Source organism: Desmodus rotundus, chromosome 7 (assembly GCF_022682495.2).
Source record: "Desmodus rotundus isolate HL8 chromosome 7, HLdesRot8A.1, whole genome shotgun sequence".
Classification (NCBI taxonomy): domain Eukaryota; kingdom Metazoa; phylum Chordata; class Mammalia; order Chiroptera; family Phyllostomidae; genus Desmodus; species Desmodus rotundus.
Genome location: NC_071393.1, coordinates 85,458,671 through 85,479,403, shown reverse-complemented (window position 1 = coordinate 85,479,403; position 20,733 = coordinate 85,458,671). Strand labels below are relative to the sequence as shown.

Genomic DNA, 20,733 nt, shown 5'->3' with positions numbered 1-20,733 from the left:
TTTATACATGAGAAAGCTAATGCCTGAAGGGGTTAAATGACTTGATTAAGATCACCAAGCTAGTCAATGGCAGAAGTGGACCACAAACCCAGGGCTCCTGATCCCCATGTGCTGCCCTTTAGGGCCAATGTTTCAGGTGAAAACACTGAAACGAATAAAACAAAGAGGATGGCTGGTCCACAGTTCTCCAGTGCAATTTCAGATAAATCACAGGGTCCACATTTTTTCAGTTTCGATTTCTCAAGGGCCCAAGTAGAAGAACAATGCACTAATACATTTTTTTTAAGAACTCAAGTCCAAATCTGTCAGGGTCATCATGGCATGGTCCATTTCCACCTTGCATATTATTATTGTTTTTAAACTTATTAATCCAGCTTTACCTATGTGTTACAGTTGAAGCTACTTCTCTCTGAATACAAGTTGACAGAAAGCTAGAGTTAGAGTGACCTTAGGTTCTCGGAGTCCAGACCCCGCACTTGTACAGATGAACTGCAGGGAGATAAATATTTGCGCAAGGTCACGTAACTCAATAATGACTTCTTTTGAGGAAAATCCAAAATGTATTTGTTTTCTTGAATCATTAAGTAAAGATTAATTACTGTAACTAAATATTTTTCTGCAATATTTTAGAGATCTTATAATATCTCAGGGCTGTATCTTTCAATACAAAATGAGGTAAAGCACAATATAAAGTAATAAAATACCAATCTTATTTATGGCCATAAATATTTTAAAATATCAAATAAAATACCAAAAATAAAATTCATAGTTGTATCAGAAAAAGAATTATCATATCCATATATATTTTACCCCAAGCATGCTTTAAAATCATGGAATAACTAATTTAATATGACATATTAACTGGTCAGAAAATATATATCTGCATTTCAACAGATCTTGGAAAAATCATGTGTTGAAATTTCAAAACCTTCTAATTTTTAAAGAATATAATTGAAGTGAGTCTTCCTTAAGATTAATATGTTTAAAAATAATCTTACTTTCAGTGTCTTTAAGTGTGAAATATTAGGGTATTCCTTTTTAAAAGCAAACCAAAAATACTACCATTAACTTATTTTTGGAAATTCTGACCAATATATTAGAACACAAAATAGAATGAAAAACAATATAAGTGTTAGGAGACAGGATATGATGTTATCATTTTCAGGAATTATAATTTTAAACCCAGAAAGCAAACAAACAAAAACCCTAGTCATCTATTAGGGTTAATGAAATAGTTATCAAAGTGAGTATGTGTGTCTGTGTGTGTAAGTATATATATATATATACACACACATATATATACACACATGTATATATACCTAATATATAAATGAAGTAATAACAAGAGTAGTAAGTTATTTCCAACATACTAGCAACAATTAGCTTGAAAAGCAATGATATGAAATCTGATTTCAAATACTCAATACTTGACATTTCCCACTGATAGTGGTTTCTGTATCAACCATCCCACTAAATAAAAGTAATCCTAACAAAGTCATTATTTTTCAGCTGCTAAATCTAATCATACATTTCAGTTCTTTCATTCAATGACTCAAAGTTTCATTCATTCATTGAACACGTTTTTATTACCAAAAATCCCTTTTTGTTTATTTCCCCCCTTTTCTTGTCTGCCCTCAATATTTTCCCTCTTGAATCCTTCCTAAAATACAGCTACAATCACGTCCCTTCCCTTTGTAAAACACAGCCATGTCATCCAATGTGCACATGAGAAAAAAATCGATTTGTGTGTACTGCTGCCTCACGGCCCATCGGGCCTCATTCACATCTTACTTTAGTCTCAGTTAAATTCTTGCCCTTTCATCTCTTTGCCATACTCTTTGATACCTGTGGCCTTTCCATCTCCAGTTTCCTTTGCTAAAACAAATGCTCCCATTTTTCATCTAGCTAATTGCCTGTCAGTGCCCCAACTCAGTTGAAGCATAACCCCTCTCCTGGAAACTGGTGGCTTCCCAGGGGTCTGTGGCCTTGTACACAAACACCATACACCAGGCGTGTCAAACTCATTTTCGCTGGGGGCCACATCAGCCTTGTAATGCCTTCAAAGGGCCAAAATAATTTTAGGACTGTATAAATGTAACTACTCCTTAACTGTTAAGGAGTTGAAATTACATTTGACCCTCTCAAGGCAACCACGAGGCTGATATGGCCCACGGTGAAAATGCGTTTGACACCCCTGCACACTGTCCATTCCTCCTGGATAATTCTCATGCTCTGCCAGTTTTCTTATCTGCAGTCCTCCTAAATACAAGCTTCTTGGTAATATTAACCACCTTTTCTTAACTTCTACTACATTTCTGAAGTATAGATAACCTACAAATGTTTGCTGAAAGTTGAATGAACAATGTTAAATAAGCCACATCAATTTATGTGTATCTAAAAATCTGAATCAAGTAAACATTTCATCTTCCTGTATAGGAAGGATGAATTGTTTTCTAACAGATTTATAGATTGAAAAGTTAAAATCATAATGATAAGTTATAACTTGAAATTATTCTAATTTCAAGTGTAACTGAATTAATAAAAACATGTAAGACTTTTTAAAGTTATAAATATGAGGACAGTGTATACAAATATCAAGAATCCATAAAAGCTAAACCTATATAGACATGGAAATATAATAGATTAAAAGCTCAATAAAAAATAAATGTAGCTAAGTAATAAACCCTGTACATTTATATAATGGAATACTACACAGCAGAAAAAAAGAAGGAGCTCTTTTCCTTTGCAACAGCATGGATGGAACTGGAGAGTATTTTGCTAAGTGAAATAAGCCAGGTGGTGAAGACAAATACCATATGATCTCACCTATAAGTGGAACCTGATGAACAAAACAAACAAGCAAGCAAAATATAAACAGAGACATTGAAATAAAGAACAGACTGATGGTAACCAGAGGGGAAGGGGTAGGAGATAATGGGGAAAATTAGGGGAAGGTCATCAGAGAACATGTATAAAGGACCCATGGACAAAGCCAAAGGGGGTAGGTTGGGGTGGGGGGGTGTTGTGGGAAGGAAGTGGAGACAACTGTACTTGAAAAACAATTTTAAAAAAAAGGAAAAACAAGAATTCAATGAATAAGAAAGGACATACATTACTACCAACAAAGAGAAGCACAATTCAATAAAAGATTCTTAGACCATCGTTAAGTATCTGTAATAGCCATTTGTATCTTTATCTCATACATATCCATGAAGTTTCCAGATGTATTAAATAGTTAAATACAAAATAAAGTTTAAAAAAAGCAAATAAAAATAGGAAAGAATATTAACCCTATGGGATGAGAAGATATGTTGACACTTAGTGGTGAAAAAGATACCAAAGAAAAGTTTGATACATTTATGTCCATTTAGTACTTCTGTATATAAAAACAATTAAAAATAAAATAAATTTGCTAATATGTTCAGCATATAAAAAGAACTTACATGTCTATAAAAAATGACCTTAAACTCTGGCTGTTCTGGCTCAGTGGGCTGAGTGCTGGCCTGTGAACTGTAGGGTCACTGGTTGAATTCCTGGTCAGGGCGCATGCCTGCATTTCAGGCCAGATCCACAGTTGGGGGTGTGCGAGAGGCAACCAGTTGATGTTTTTCTCTCTCTCTTCCTCCCTTTCTCCCCCTCTCTCTCACAAATAAGTATATATTTTTCAAAAAGTGACCTTAATACCCCAATAAATAAATGCTCAAGAATGTGACTAGATAATCCACAAGTTAGAATGCAATGATGTTAAATATAAGCATGAAAAATGATTCAATTTATTAAAACTATATTTAATCATGATTCTAAAATTAGCAAAGATAGAATAATATTTTAATATAACAATAATTCCTAAGGCTATTTATGACATTATGAATCAGACACTGTGATACATGGTTGATGACAAAGAAAACAATAAAATAGTCAGAAACATTTAGTGAAGTCTAGCAATTGTTTTCATGATGAAATTCCTTTTTTGGAAGTTGATGCCAAAGGAATTATTTTTGTTATAGATTAGATTGTGTCTCCCAAAATATATATGTTGAAGGCCTAACCCTCTGGACCTCAGAATGTGGTTTTCCTTGGAAATAGAGTTGTTGCAGGTATAATTAGTTAAGATGGAATCTTACTGGAGTAGGGTGGCCCCAATCCATTATGACAGATATCCTTATAAAAAGGAGAAACATTAAGACAGATGTACACACAAGAAAAATATTATGCAAAGCCAAGGAACTATCTACCAGAAGCTATGAGAAAGGCCTGAACAGGTTCTTTCCTAACATTCTCAGCGGGAGCATTACACTGTTGACATGCCTTACTCTCAGATGTCTAGACTCCAGAACTGTTAGACAATAAATTTCTCTTGTTCAAGGTCACTCAATTTGTGGTACTTTGTTATATCAGCCCTAGAAAACTAATATGACTTTTAAAAGATTTTATTTATTTATTTGTAGAGAAAGGGGAAGAGAGGAAGAAACACTTCGATGTGAGAGAGAAACATCGATTGGTTGCCTCTCATACGCACCCCAATTGAGGACCAAACCTGCAACCCAGGCATGTGCCCCAGCTGGGAATCGAACCCGTGACCCTTCATTTTGCAGGATGATGTCCAACCAACTGAGCCACACAGGTCAGGGCTAGAAAACAAGTATAATTTTAAGTACTGAAAATAAATCCATATGTAAAGATCTGTATCATTTCATAACTTAAAAAATTATAAAAGAGATACATGAATTAGTATAAAAGTATGGGTTGAAAATTATGTTCTATGACCTTCATACAATAATATGCAATAATTAAAATAAATGGCCTTAAATACTAAACATTTTTAATTTTACATATATATAACATATATGTATTTTATACATTATATACATGTAACCAATACACATAACGGTTTTTTCATCATGAATTGCCTTTTATTCTACATATAGTTGTTTTGCTTAGTCACATTCTGGTTAAGCCTCTGTAATGACATGCCGGATACTTCCTATAATGCTACTCCCTCTTTGTTTTAGGAGTTATGTCATCTCACAAGGTCATTTTGAATTTCGGTTACTTAATGTCATTAATGTAAGACCATGGCAATCTATCTACTTTATAGTGAAATCTCAGCTATCAATGAGATTAAAGATAAATTACAGTCACTAAATTTTTTAATGTCTCAAAACTAGTTAAATTTTTTTCCACTTAGAAAATATTTAGGAGGCGAACATCACTATTCAAACATGCTGCACGAGAACCCAGAAAGCTAAAGCCCTAAGCTTATAAAAATGCACATGATATACGTGTGTCTCCCGAGTATTAGACCTGCCAGTTCTTGTGTGAACATCCTGAGAAGGAAATTTAAATGTGATTTAGGGCAGCAGGTAATATCCTTCGTCCTGTTTTCCTTCACGTAAAGCAAATTAAGAAGATTTGAGCAGCATATATCTAAAGCTCCTAGCTCTAAATGCCATGATTTTGTAAAGTGATAATAAATATCACTTTAACAAGGAATATTCACTAATTACCATGAGAAATAATTTTAAATATCTAATGCCTAAATTTGAGATACTTCACAATTTTCTAATATAAAAGTAAAAATTGTGTTTCTTCTCTAGATTTTTACCCTTACAACATACATTTTGAAGGAAATTTGTTTGGAAGAATCTCTAAGTTCGTAAACAATTTGATTTCTATATTCTTATATAGTTTAGCAATTTTCTTAAACATCTGTGCTCTAACGTCCTTCAATGGTAACATAAATCTCACATGGGGGTAACATTGTTCACTGGCTGTGGTGGAGATGGGTCTGGTTTGTTTACCACTATACAAAAACACGTATGACCTGTAAAGCTTGTACAGTATGCCTGAAAGTCATGAGACGGGAGCTGAAAATTGTTCAAAACTTATAATGTAATCAGAGGGTCACTGTGTAGCTATTACTCTTTAGAGAGTACCTACTATGTGCAAAGCCCTTAATCTGCTCTTATATTGAGTCATCTCAACTGTCTTGCGAGGTATCAATCTTTGCTACATGCTGCCAGGCAGAGAAAGCACTTTGACACTGCTCACATTCTAGTCATAATTATGGACGCACCTGGAGGGTGCTGAGTGAGAGGTTAAGGCTAATGTAACTCACATTTCACTCACTTTCTTGTTCATTTATAGGCTGGGGGTAAAATTGAGTCACAATGACAGTACAATGTGAAACGAATATATGAAAGATATGACATGGTGATATGGGAGCACAGAGAAAAGACTTCCTAATTCTGCAGCCAGAAAGGATGTTGGTTTGAGGAACATTCATGGGGAAGATGATTTATGAGAAGGTGTTTGTCAGATAAATGAAAGCATTCTTGGCAGAGGGAAAGGAATTGTATAAGCATTGAAGTTGAAAGAACATAGAGTGTTAGGAGCTGAAACACGGAAGTGAGATAGTAAAGAATTTTAAGACATGGAAGGGAGATGAATAGGGTTCAGAGCATTCAAGTCTCTATATAATCTATTAGGGAATTTAAATACACCAACATTGCCGTGTAGAATCACGGCTGTTTTCAAGCCACACAGCGACAGGTAACAGTCAGAGTTTTATTTCATAGTTTTATTTTATTTTTTAATTATTTTATTGTTCAATTATTTCATAATTTTAAAATTCAGGCCAGTCTTCTGGATAATAAAGCAGGATAAGAGGATATGAAAGTACAGTATTCTGAATTATGGCTCACCTATACCACAGTTCCATGCACATGCACAAATGCTAGGTAACAAAAACTTAAAAACATATCCAAGCTCATAAAGAAAAGCAAATGTAATTCCCCAATCACTACAATGAAGTGGCAACTGAAAACTAATAGTGAGTGAAATAAAAGTCAAAAATGATCACAGAGGTATTGAAAAAATTCATTCATTCAGCAAACATTAATCAAGTGTCCCCTAAGTGCTAGGGGGTAGAGATACAACACTTGAAAGTAAAGATAAATATCACTATTATTCACAGAACTTAAATGGTAAGTCCATACCACAAAAAAAGGTAAAACTTTTCCTGAAGCTACCTGGATAAAGCAGAAAGTCAGTACAGTGTAAATACACTCACACAATATAAATTCATGGGATAAAAATTACCTATGAGAATGGAAAACAACATGAAAATTTTCCATCTACCTAGGTAAATAAATGAAAAAAAAAGTTTATCCATGAAAAATGGAACTTCAGGCCTGTACCAAGTGTGGGTTCAGAATGCACATCAACCTGAAATACATTTATTCTTTTAATGTAAAATACTATTAAAAGTTGATTATGCAGGAGGCAAGCCCAAGGTGGTGGCATAGAAAAACCCTGAACTCATCCTGTCCCAGACACATTAAAAATATACTTACATATAAAACAATTCCTCCTGAAGAACAACTGAGAGCTGATTGAACAGCTTCTGCACGACAAATGAGAACGCCACATAAAGAAGAGTAGGAGAGACAGAGAAGCAGTAACCATGGGAACCCTTCCCCAAGGGAGCAATCAGCAGTAGAAAGGGATATCACTGAGGGGCTAAGTGCAGACTCAATTGACCTGAAGCACAGTAATAGAAAAGTGATTTAAAGAGCATCTACACTGTATATGGAGAAAAATCTATTCATTAATTCTAAGACCCTTGCCAAGCAGATGGGAAACTGTGGGAACTCAGAATTTATGGGAACTCTCCAGGATCAGAGGTGCCAGGAAGCACCATTGTTTTTGTTCCCCCTCTATCTAGAGAACATGATTGGAGCTCAGTCCAAGAGCTCTAGCAACCTGCAAGGCTACCACAGTGCACCCTGGGCCACTTTGGCTAGTGTCTGCACCAGCCCCAGCCAGGTGGACCACCAGGCTGCTACAGGAGCCATGGTCCTTAGGCCACCACACTCTGTGCTCACTCCAGATCTGACAATCCCCAAGCCATGTGCCCTGAGAATCCCTGGCAGATGCCCGCCCAGCTCCAGCCAGCCAGTCTGCCAGGACACCCGGGGTGCTTCATGTGCCTGATTTGGTACCAGCCAGCCTGCCAAAGAGACCCAGCCAGTGCAGCCTACAGAGAAGTTGATCCTATACAAGGCCAATCCTTCAAGATTAGGAGAGGTAGCTTTTTGCCTAATTCACAAAACAAACAAAGTCAAAAAGAAAAAATGAGGAAACAAAGAAAAGTGTTCCAAATGAAAGACAAAAAAATACCTAGGAGGAAAAAAAAAACCCATGATGAAATGGATATAATTTGCCTGAGAAAGAATTCAAAGTAATGGTCATAAGGATGATCAAGAAGCTTGGAGATGAATACAGAAACAGCGTGAGAACTTCAAGAACCAATCAGAGCTGAAGAATATAATAATTTACACTATAGGAAATCAATTAAATAATAGAGAAAAGTAATCAGTGGCCTCAAAGACAAGTTTAGTGGAAATCACCCAATAGGTACAGCAAAAATAAAAATGAATTTTTAAAAAAGTTTAAAGGCCCTTTGAGACAATATCAGGCACACTAACATTTGCATTATAAAATGCCCAGAAGGAGAAGAGACAGAGAAGGTGGCAGAAAACACATTTGAAGGAAAAATGGCCAAAAACTGTTTCCCACCTGGGGAAGGAAACAGACACCCAGGTCCAAGAAGCACAGAGTCCCAAAAAAGATAAACCCAAAGAGATCTACATCAAGACGTGTAACTAAAATGGCAAAACTTAAAGATAAAGAGAGATTCTCAAAGGCTGCAAGAGGGAAATAACTAGTCACATCCGAAGGCTATTTTGTAAGGCTCTCAGCTGATGTATTAGCAGAAATCTGTGGGCCAGAAGGAGTGTCAGGATCTATCGCAAAGTGCTGAAATAAAGGAATCTGCAGTCTAAAACACTCCGCCTGGCATGGTTTCATTCAGAACGGAGAAGGAGGTAAAGTGCTTCCCAAGCAAATGAAAACTAAGATTTAAACACCACTAACACAGCTTTGCAAGAAATATTAACTTGTCTTTTTGTAACATATGTTTATTGATTTTAAAGAGAGAGGAAGGGAAGGGGAGGGAGAGAAAAAGAAATGTCAATGTGAGAGAAACATTGATGATTTGAACCTGCAACCTAGGTATGTACCCTGCCCAGAAATCAAACCCCAACCTATTGGTGTATGGGACAACATTCCAACCAGCTGAACCACACTGTCCAGGACTTAATATGTCTTTGTTTTCAATTGGAAAGGAAAGATCATAACCAGTAATAAGAAAACATATGAAAGAAAAAGCTCTCTAGTAAAGGCAAATATGTAGTAAAGGCAGTAAATCAGCCACTTAAAAGCTACTATGAAGGTTAAAGGACAAAAGTAGTAAATCAACTCTAACTACTTAAGTATTTAGGAGATACAAAACAAAGATATAAAATATGATGTCGAAAATAAAGTATGGAAGGAGCAAATAAAAATGTAATGCTTTTAGAACGCAGTCAAACTTAACAGCCTATCAGCTTAAAATGGACTACTACACATATGGGTTGATACATAGGAACCCCATGGTAACCACAGATGAAAAACTAACAAAATATACATAAGAAATAAGGAGAAGGGAACCTAAACATAACACTAAAGAAAGTCATCAATGTACAAGAAAAGGGAGCAAGAAACAGAATTACAAAAAATAGTCCGAACAAATTAGCAAAATGGCAATAAGTACATACATATTAATAATTTATTTAAATGTAAATGAACTTAATGTTCAAATAAAAAGATATTGGGTGGCTAAATGAATGAAAAACCAAGACCCTTCTATATGCTGCCTACGAGAGTCTCATTTTAGATAGAAAGACACACACAGGCTAAAAGTAAAGAGATCAAAAAAATATTCCCTGAAAATAAACATCAAAAAAAAGTTGGGGTGGCAATACTCATATCAGAAAAAAAAAACTTTTATTTTTTAATGTATTTATTTTTTATTGTTGTTCAAGTACAGTTGTCTCCATTTTCCCCATCCCCGCACCCCTGCCCCACCCATCCCTACCTACCACCCTCAATCCTACCCCCCTCTTAGCTTTGTCCATGGGTCCTTTAATATTTTCCTTGATGACCCTTACCCCTCTTTCCCCCATTATCACCCTCCCCCCCTCCTCTGGTTACTGTCAGTCTGTTCTTTATTCCAATGTCTTTGTTTATATTTTGCTTGCTTGTTTGTTTTGTTTATCGGGTTCTGCTTATAGGTGAGATCATATGGTATTTGTCTTTCACTGCCTGGCTTATTTCACTTAGCATAATGCTCTCCAGATCCATCCATGCTGCTGCAAAGGGAAGAAGCTCCTTCTTTCTTTCTGCTACATAGAATTCCATTGTGTAAATGTACCTTAGTTTTTTGATCCATTCATTTACAGATGGGCATTTAGGTCGCTTCTAACACTTGGCTATTGTATATTGTGCTGCTATGAACATTGGGGTGCATAGGTTCATCTGAATTGGCATTTCAGGGTTCTTTGGTTATAATCCCAGCAGTGGAATTGCTGGGTCAAAAGGCAGTTCCATTTTTAGTTTTCTGAGGAAATTCCATACTGTTTTCCACAGTGGCTGCAAGAACCTGAAAAGACACTTCTCCAAGGAGGATATGCAGAGGGCCCAGAGACATATGAAAGGATGCTCAGCATCACTAGTCATCACAGAGATGCAAATTAAAACCACAATAAGATATCAATTCCCACCAGTCAGAATGGCCATCATAAACCAATCAACAAATAAGTGCTGGCAAGGTTATGGAGAAAAGGGAACCCTAGTACACTGTTGGTGACAAAAAAAAAAAGATTTTTGAACAAAGGAGACAAAGGAGAGCATTACATAATGATAAAGGGCTGGATCAAGGACATAACATTTATAAATGTCTATGCACCCATCATAGGAGCACCTGAATATATTAAGCAAATAATCAATGGACAAAGAAGTAAACTGACAACAGTTATATATAGTAGTAAGGAATTTGAATAACTGACTTAATCATCCAAAAATAAAATTAATAAGGGGATAATAGTCTTAATTGACACATTAGATCAGGTAGACTTAATGGATATATAGAGAACATTTCATCCCAAAATGGCAAAATATACATTCAAGTGTATATGATATATTCTCCAAGATAAATCAAGTTAGACTATAGAAAAATTCTCAAATTAAGAAGATTAAAATTACATTTAAGCATCTTTCAACCATGATTCTATAAACATAGAATTCCACTATATGAAGAAAAATAGAAAAAACAAAAACACATGGAGACTAAACGACATGCCACTAAACAAACAGTGGGTAAACAAGGAAATCAGAAAAAAATCAAAAATTACCTTGAGACAAATGAACACGGAAACCCAGCTATGCCAGATCTATGGGATGGAGCAAAAGCAGTTCTCAGGCAAGTTCACAATGGTAGAAACCTATCTCAACAAATAAGAAAAAAAAATCCCAAATAAACAATCTAACTTTACAACTAAAGTACTAGAAAAAGAGGAACAAACAAAACCCAAAGTAAGTAAAAGGAATGAAATAATAAAGAGTATACTGGAAATAAAATAAAGACAAAGGTCAATGAAACTAAAACCTGGTTTTTTGAAAAACAAAATTGATAAAACTTTAACCAGATCCACCAGGAAAAGAACGAGAGCTGTAGTAATTACTAGGTGGAGAGGGAGGTGGTGGCAGATAGAAGACAGCAAAGGCGGGGCACATGGTGTCAAAGGAGACTTGACTTTGGGTGATGAACTCACAACACAATACACAGATGATGTATTATAAATTGTGCACTTGAAACCTACATAATTTTATTAACCAATGTCACCCCTGAAAAACTCAATTAATAAATGAATGAGAAGTTACAAGAGACACTGCAAAAATACAGAGAATAAAAGAATGCTATGAACAATATATGCCAACAAATTGAACCTAAAAGAAATGAATAAATTTATAGATCCCTTCCATCTTCCAAAACTGAACCAGAAAGAATCAGAAAATTTGAATAAATTGATTACTAGTTAACTAATTGAAACAGTAATTAAAAACCCTGAACAAACAAAAGTCTACGACCAGACACTTCACAGATGAATTCTACCAAACATTCAAAGAATTAATATATATCCTTTTTGAACTATTGTAAAAGTTATAAAGGAAAGAATGCTTCTAAACTCATTCTATGAAGCCAAACCAAATCCAAAGATACTACAAAATAACAAAAATTATAGGCCAATATCCCTGATAACCAAAGGTACAAAAATTCTCAACAAAACATTAGCAAACCAAATTCAACAACACATTAAAAGGATCATACACTATAATCGAGTGGGATTTATCCCAGCGATACAAGGACGTTTCAATATCTGCAAATCAATGTTATACACTGAATCAACAAAACCAGGAATAAAATTCAGATAATCATCTCAATAGATGCAGGAAAGGTACATTAAAGCATTTAATACCCATTTACAAACAAAATGTTTGACAAAGTGGGTGTAGAGAGAACATGCCTCAACATAATAAAGGCTTTACATAACGAACCCATGGATAACATCATGTTCAAGGGTGGAGAGTGAAAGCTTTCCCTCTAAGATCAGGAACAAGACAAGGATCCCCCTTCTCACCATTTTTTATTCAACAGCATATTGGAAGTCTTAGCCAGAACAATTAGACAAGAAAAAGAAATAAAAGGCATTCTAACTAGAAAGGAAGTACTGAAATTTATTTCACTCTTTTAATAAGGAAGTAGATAGAGACTCAATAAAGAAATTAAAGACATAAGAGAGAAGTAACATTTTAGAGTAAAATATATAACGGCTGAAATAAACTATAAAATGGATAGGATTAACATCCATTTGAGAGAAAAACAAATCAGTGAACTTGGAGAGAGAATAGAAGTTACAAAATCTGAACTCCATACAGGTGGAGGGAAAAAGACAGTCTCAGGGACATGTGGAATTAGGTAAAGAACCAAAACGTCCTTCAATAGGTGAGTAGTTAAATTGTGATACATTCCTATCAGGGAATACTACAATAAAAATAAACTATTGATTAATCTCAAGAACATTATGCTAAATGAAAAAGCCAATATCCAAAGGTCAGATACAATTCCACTTATATGACATTCTTGAAATCACAAAATTATAGATACAGATTTCCAGGGATTACAAATGGTTAAGGAGTAGTATTTACAGATAGTAAAATTATGACAACATAGCCTGGGAGGATAATCATGAAATGTTTTTTAGTGATGTTCCTAGGTAATGTAGGGCATGAGACTAGACAGCCAAATCATCTTCAGGAAAGAGTAATAACTCTTCCTGTCTCACTAACACCAAACACAACACTCCCCTCTGCCTCCCACACTGGCCCCCACGCACTCTCCAGTATTCTTTGACTTTCCATTTGCCCATCAGGATGGCTCCGTTGATGCCAGGGACCTCTTCTGTCAATTTCCCATGGGGTATAGCAGAGTATAGAATAAATAGCATGGACTTAGCCAGTAATTACTTGTTGGAATTATAGTATCTCCTAACCAAAAGGCTTTTAGAGATCATATTGCCTAGTGGTTTTCAAATAGTGTCCTAAGAAGTTCTACACTTCCCCAGAGTTTTCACAAAGGGTGTGGCAGCTGGGACTCTGTAGCCACCACCCCTCATTCAAGCACAGCAGTTCTGATTTTATCTGCCTTATAACTGGGGGAGCAAATAAGACTTTGTTTACTAAAACAATTTCTCTCTTAAAAAGGATAATTAAAACCACTAAATTTAGACATTAACTTTCTTTTCTAAAAGGAAATACAAAGGTTAAAGTCATTTTCTAACAGGCCATATGGTTCTTCTATGTTTAACTGATTTGATGTTTACAGAATTCTCGGCACAATGGGAAGCTGTTAAAAAAAAATAGCTGGAGTCTCTGGTCTCTAATGTCCATCTTGCCGTATCATCTAAACAGGAGGATATTCCTCCAAATATCAAGTCAGAAGTGAAAAGATTATTATGCTTCATTTACCAACCCAGCAATTTTGGTATAAATTCAGGGAGGAAGGAGAAGGCAGAATTTGCTCTCTCGAGTTCTGCAGTACACATCACACCTTGCTCTAACAATCAGAAGAATCAGAACCGCCATCAACTGCTGTGAGCATAACTTTTGGATTCATTTAACCTGGGAATAACCCTGTAAATAAGCACTATGCATTAAAGAAAGTTCAGTGGTGTGTGAGCTTTTGGAAAGCAATTGTTTACTACTGTCTGAAGTTGCAGGAGGAAGAACTAAGTCATCAAGTTTCATTCCTGCCTCTGTTAGCTTGGTACTTGCTAATCGAAGTCATTCACGAGGCTAATCAGTTCTCTTCAAGGAAATCACTAAATACGGGGATAATTATATTAGGCACCAAACCTTGTGAGGAAGAAAATTTACAAAAATCAGCTTTGATCTTTATTCTAGGCTCTGCTTAATGGCCTAGAAAACTCATAATCATTAATTTTCACAAAAGATGTCATATGGCTAGAGCTACAGTGTTCAAATAATATTCAATTATATTTTTTCTAATGAGTGGAAGCCTCTTTTAATTATTTTGAAACCAACTACCACAAAACACATCATTTTATTCCTGTACTACCTTCACCACAAGTCTTCGGTTAAATACTGAAGACACAGAAGTTGATCTTGCATTCAGATTTCATTTGACCCAATAAACAGAATAATGACAATATTTTTCTCTACTCTTTCTGGGATTACAATCTTTGAAAAGTAATGTGTGTCTTTTACAGAATTTTCCAGTTTAGGAGTTACCTATTAATATTTCTTCTTTAAACAGAAGGAACTACCAACATACTGGTTTGGCCAAAAAGTTGGTATGTTTTTTTCCATAAGATAAAAAACACATTTTTCATTTTCACCAATAACTTTTTTTAGATATTTTGACTATTTTGGCTACCTTTCTTTATTGGCTTCTTGTGGATAGAGGGCGCAGTGCTGCTAAACACCTTCCAAAGCATGAGACAGACCCACAGCAAAGAATTATTTGGCCAAAATGTCAATAGTACCAAGAAACTTTGCAAACCACTTTTGACATGTTCGATCAGTCACAGCCCCTTCTCCAGTGGTGTTTTTACCTTTCGTGAAATAATAAAACATAATATGCCAAAAATGTTGCATATTTTCTTCCATCTTCAATATTAAAATTGCTGCACAAAAATTCACCAATTTGTTAAGTTATTTTCTTAATGCATGCTGGTATGACAGCTGTCACAGTACAATCTAACAAAATTGTTTCAAATGAAGTTAAAGACAACTAAGCACCACTAGGGCCATCATACAGCAAAAACTAAACAAACTTTTTGTCCAGCTCAATGCTTGGAGGTGTTTAGAAAGCCTTTTCTTCCCTGCTAGAGCTCAAGGAAGGTGGTGTAGTTATAACATAGAGTGACATTGATGGGTAATTGATTGTCAAAGTTTGTCTGGACAGACTTTGTAAGGAAAGGAGCAGTATATCTCCTAACATTTATCCCAAAAATGTATCCAATAGTATCCACAACACACCCATAATTCCCAACCCCTGCAACTTGGTGTTTCATAATAATTCCACCTCTTATCAAGCAGTAGTGTTCACAAAGAGTTTATTGTGTCTGGATTACTCTGAAAGAAAATTATGAGGTACAAAATTATTTGTATTTGTCAGAAAATATAGTTTATAAAAAGTTCGTCACTGCTGGCAGAGAATTTGCTAGCAATTTTTAGCTCTCAGGTTTTTTTAAGCTTTAGTTAGAGGCCACAGATGAAATCATTTTTAATCTCAAGGAGGAACCATCTCTCAATGCAGGCATTGCAGCAGAGAGAGAAGGTAGGTAGAGTTTCCCCACGAGCAGGTGAAGAGTATAGGAACTCCCTTCTAGGTAAAGGAACTGAAAGCTTGTGCCCATGTTCCAGGTTCTGACTCACTCCATGTATCAAATATCCTCCCAGATCAGCATATAAGATCAAACCATCCAAAGAGGGAACAGCTACACAGAATGCTTCTTTCTCTCAGTTTGCGGAGGAGGGCCTCTGTCCGAAGAGTTGCTTGTACCTACAGCATCCTCCTTCCCTTGTTACCACTAAATCAACCAATGGAGAGAAATTCAGATGACTCCATACATTTCCCTCTTTTACATACACTACCCCTATTTTTTTAAATTTATTTATTTATTTTTATTCAGTTACAATTGTCTGCATTTTCTCCCCTTCTCTCCACCCCACCCCAGCCAGTCCCACCTACTTCCCCCACCTCTACACTCCCCCTTGATTTTGTCCTTGTGTCCTTTATAGTAGCTCCTATAGATCCCTCTCCCCACTATCCCCTCCCCACTCCCCTGTGGCTATTGTTACAATGTTCTTAATTTCAATGTCTCTTTCTCTTCAGATCGCATAAATCTTTCGCCTTTTACCCCTATTTTTTTAAGACAAAATAATAAAACTGGAGAGAAAATATTGAGTTGCAGCTTAGAAAAGGACAAGCCCCTTCCTTTGATCATCAATAATTCTTACTAGCTTTGTAAATAAATCTATATGCTATAGGAGAAATTAAGGTAACTTGGTATAATCTGAGACTTGAAATCAAATCTAATACAATACTATGATTATACTAGATAATTTTTTCTTGACCTATATTGTTTGGGATTTTCAATAAAACATTATTTAGTAAAATACATTTTTTTGTGTTGAAATAACAGAAAAACTATTATCAAACCATTTTCTCCAAAAATTTGCTACAGAACCAAAAAGGAAAAAAAAAACAAAACCATTCCTACAAGACAGAATAAAAACCAAATAATTCTTGTATTTTGTTAGACACTTGAGATTTTCTCTGAAATATGCTTTTGTCCTGTTTTACAGTGTGTGGTATCAAAATGACAGACGCCTTCACTCTCTTCTTTGCTCACACCAATTTTCAGTGACTTTTAGTAAAAATTAAAATTTCAATCTTCTCAATACTAAATTTAAATCTTCTAACAGAAAGTTTCATTTTAAAGGATGATTCTGCCCTTTTTTATGGAATCCTAGAATGAAAATAAAGAGAACTTTAGAGATGATTTAATCAATTCTTGCATTTCCTTAAAAGTGGATAGCAAAACCATCCCAAAGTAATGGGAATAATATAACTTAATGTAAAAGCTTGAGCGAAGACTCTACTTCCCTCACACGTTCTAGAGCATACTAATTCCCTTTCAACTAAGAGCTGAGTTTTTATTCTGTAGGGAGAAATCTAGTGCCATTGAAGCCAATTCTATTCCTGTTTTCAGGGGGATTTCAAAGTTCAATTAATAGCACAGATTTTAAGGACTGCCTTATTTTACTGCTTCTCCTGCATATTGCAAGCTCCTCCAAAAAATAGAAACCAGGTGCTCGTTTTGTAACAGACTCTACATCCCAATTCAGTGCCTGGGGCACACTTGTGTATATCAAGCAATAACGCATAAAAGTACTACAAGTGTGTCAGAAACTATATTAACTTATTGGCCTGGAAATGTCTATACTAACATTTAAATCACTGTGTAACACACACATAAAATCTGGTTTTTGTTACAGCCCTTTTACCGACTTATACTTAGGTAGTCCTTATCTTCAGCTGCATTCTATTCAATTATTTGTGTATTAAAAGTTAAAAATTCAGACAATGGATCTGGCAGACATCTAATTGCAACATGGAAATAGAATTTGAAGTAAAAAACAACCTGTCAAATATATCAATCACAACTTTCATTTCACATCAATTAAAATGTGAGTCATAATAATGTGTTTTCTAACTGATATTTTTCTGCAAAAATACATATTTAATTTCAACGTGGTCAGATGATGCCTACTGCATACTAACCTGTGAAACAAGCTAATTTGGAGAATTTTTGTTTCCAGGAATGCAACATCACTCAAAAAGCATCTTTCATTACACACAGTAGGGGAACATATACGAGCAAGAGTACTCCCTTAGCCAGTATTCTACAACGTGAAGCTCAGTCTAAAATTAAAAAATCAAAAGCCAAGGAAAGTGCTTTTTCTGTCTTGTCAGACTGCTGACTGCCAGCACCACACTTGATTCAACTTTCGCTATTGTCCAATTGCCATTAAACGCAGGCTGATTTAATATCCTGGCCAGTTTAAGCCTGAGTCATTCGGTAGGTATCGATTAAAAGTCTTTTTGGAGGAGGAATGGAAGAGAAGGATGACTGGAGAAAGACACTCAGTAGGGAAGATGATATGAAAAGATAGTCCATGGAACAGAATATAAAGAATTTAATTTGAGGAAAAAAGGGATGATTTTTCTTTTGAAACTAAAGAAGAAAATAAGAATAAAAATGTGTGTGAAATAATTATATGCTACTTTTTATTCTGAGCAAGTCCATCTGAAGTCATTCTGTGTAAACTATCAAATCTGAATTACTTTCTCATAGCAAACCTGAGAATAATTTTATTTAATGTGGTCTTTTTTTCCAGGTTTAAAAATGTTTGGGTGACCACTGGAATATGTCAAATTCGTGTTTTAATATTTATTTTCCTCAAGATGACTAGAGGATCAGTAATGATTCAGTTTTTTAAGAATGGAAATCACCCACTCTAACAAAGCTAAACTCTAGGCTTCAGATACACCATATCTTATTTCTATAAACATGAGTGTCAGAAGTCTCATAAATCTTATTTCAAATCTTATTTCAGATGCTTCTGAAACGGAATCACTGTACTACTTAAACCTGCTGCTGAATGAGTCAAGGCATCTAGAAATATTGTTATACCAACAAAATAGAATTCTTGGAACTCAGTACAACTGTAACATTGGGGATGACTAGCAAACGTGGAAGTCACTGCCTTTCAAACTTCAAGGGCAAAGTATTTACCTAGGGCCCCTCTCCACTTAGGTGGCCTCAATCATCTCAAATTCAGTAAGTCTAAAGTAGACCTGATCTGTTCCTCTGCCAGTCTTCCTCCTGCATTCTCTTTGTTTAGAAGATTGTAATAGCGTCCACTGAGTTAGGAAGTCGTCCTTGACTTTTCGTCACATGTTTGGCCAGTCACTAAGTCTGCCATATGAACTGCTGTTGTTCATATCTTCATGATTTCTGCAATAGTCAGTATGATTTCCTTGCTTTTGAGTTTTCATCACAAGCTGCAGGGAACCAGGTCTTTCCCACCTAAACCATAAAATTTCTTGAGAAGATAAACAGCTTCTCCCTTCTTGAAGATGGGGAGAGGGAGGCTGACATAACCAATGGAGTCAAGGAGCTGAGACAAAAACTTCCAGATTAGAGGAAAAGAAGAAAGTAAGTGTGTAAGTGTTTAGAGCCAGGACAGCAAAGCCCATGTAATAGAATAATCAGACACTGGTATGTTGCACAGAACCCACACTTATACACCCACCCTTCCCACCCTCACACGCACCCACAGAGGATGGAGCATGACAGAAGAACTGATCGAGACACAAAGGTCTGAGAACACAGACCCCAACTCAGCCACCCAGCCAGGGAAGTCAGAGCAAGCCCCCTCTGTGAGGGAGGCATGATATTCGAAGCCAAAGCAATTTGTCATCAGGTGTAAAGTTCAACTATTTAGAAAATTTTATCCATTGCTGACACTTGTTATTTTGAGAATATTGTTTACTACAAGACCCAGTTTAAGAACCTAATAAGGTTATATGAAAAATGCAAATCTTGTTAGCTCCTACTACCCATTAGTCCTGGATCAGGGATGGACGGCCTGCATTTAGCTTGTGCACACGCTCTGTCTGGAGAGAGGGGGGGTCCTGGTTCTATGACTGATACTCCCAGTGGAGGGGCTGCTTCCAGGCCTCCCCTGCAGGTCAGGCACAGTGAGATTCAGGTGAGTTCGTTAGGCCTGATACACAATCCCAAGGTTCTATAGAGCCTGCATCAGGAGACCACCCACAGAGGCTGACCTCTCTTTAGATCCAGGCCTGCTCCTAATTTCCTCTGTGACCAAAGCAAACCCTTGCTGGGTCTTGTTTTACCTTTCTGATCTGTCACATGAGAATAATGGTACATGCCCTACCTACTTTACCAGCACTGAGTAAAATGAGACAATAAATGAGAAGACACATTAAAGAGAATGAAAAGTGCTGTCCAGGTGAGGCGTGTTCTAGAGTGGCTCAGTGAACTCCGTGTCCCAGTACCTTAGTGTCCTGATTAGGAAGACTGAGAACAGGTAGGTAGCTTGCAAACCTATTTGTCATGGATTTAAAAAGTACCCACTCACTCAGTGGCTGAGTCACCACCACAACCACGGTTGCATGTATGTTAGATCATTTTAAAAGGGCTGAGAAATCTGTGTTCCATCAGCTGAACAGATGTCCAAGCCCCTATCACCTGGCAGACAGGGGGCTGAAGCCATCCCCACACTGCAGGCAGGGGAGGCTGAGAAGATGGAGAAAGAGGTTGAGTCAAAAGGAAAAGTTACTGTCACTCTGGAAAAGATTCTGTGGACTCGGAGAAGGAGCATCTATTGTATTTTACTAGGGAATCAATATAACGAAAGAAAGCCTCACATTTCCATCTGGTCCTTTCCCTGTAAGCGTGCCTGTTCTGAGTTCATGTCCACGAACAGTAAGCACCTTGTGAGCAACTCAGTACTTGGAACTATAATACTTTGTAGAGATTTGTGAGATGCTTCGCCTACACAACAGTCTCTAGTGAAATCTCACACGGGTGAAACAAGCCAAGCAGGGCCCATGCCGCCTCGGACTTGGCCACCGCCCACCGCCTGCACCGGGAACTCTGCTCCCTCGCTTCT

At 36.3% G+C, this 20,733-nt stretch overlaps 1 protein-coding gene across 4 annotated transcripts in view; it reads right to left on the bottom strand.

Moving 5' to 3' along the window:
- The window catches only part of UNC13C (unc-13 homolog C), a 543,682-nt gene that overhangs the window by 409,306 nt on the left and 113,643 nt on the right, over positions 1-20,733 (bottom strand). The window lies entirely within an intron of this gene.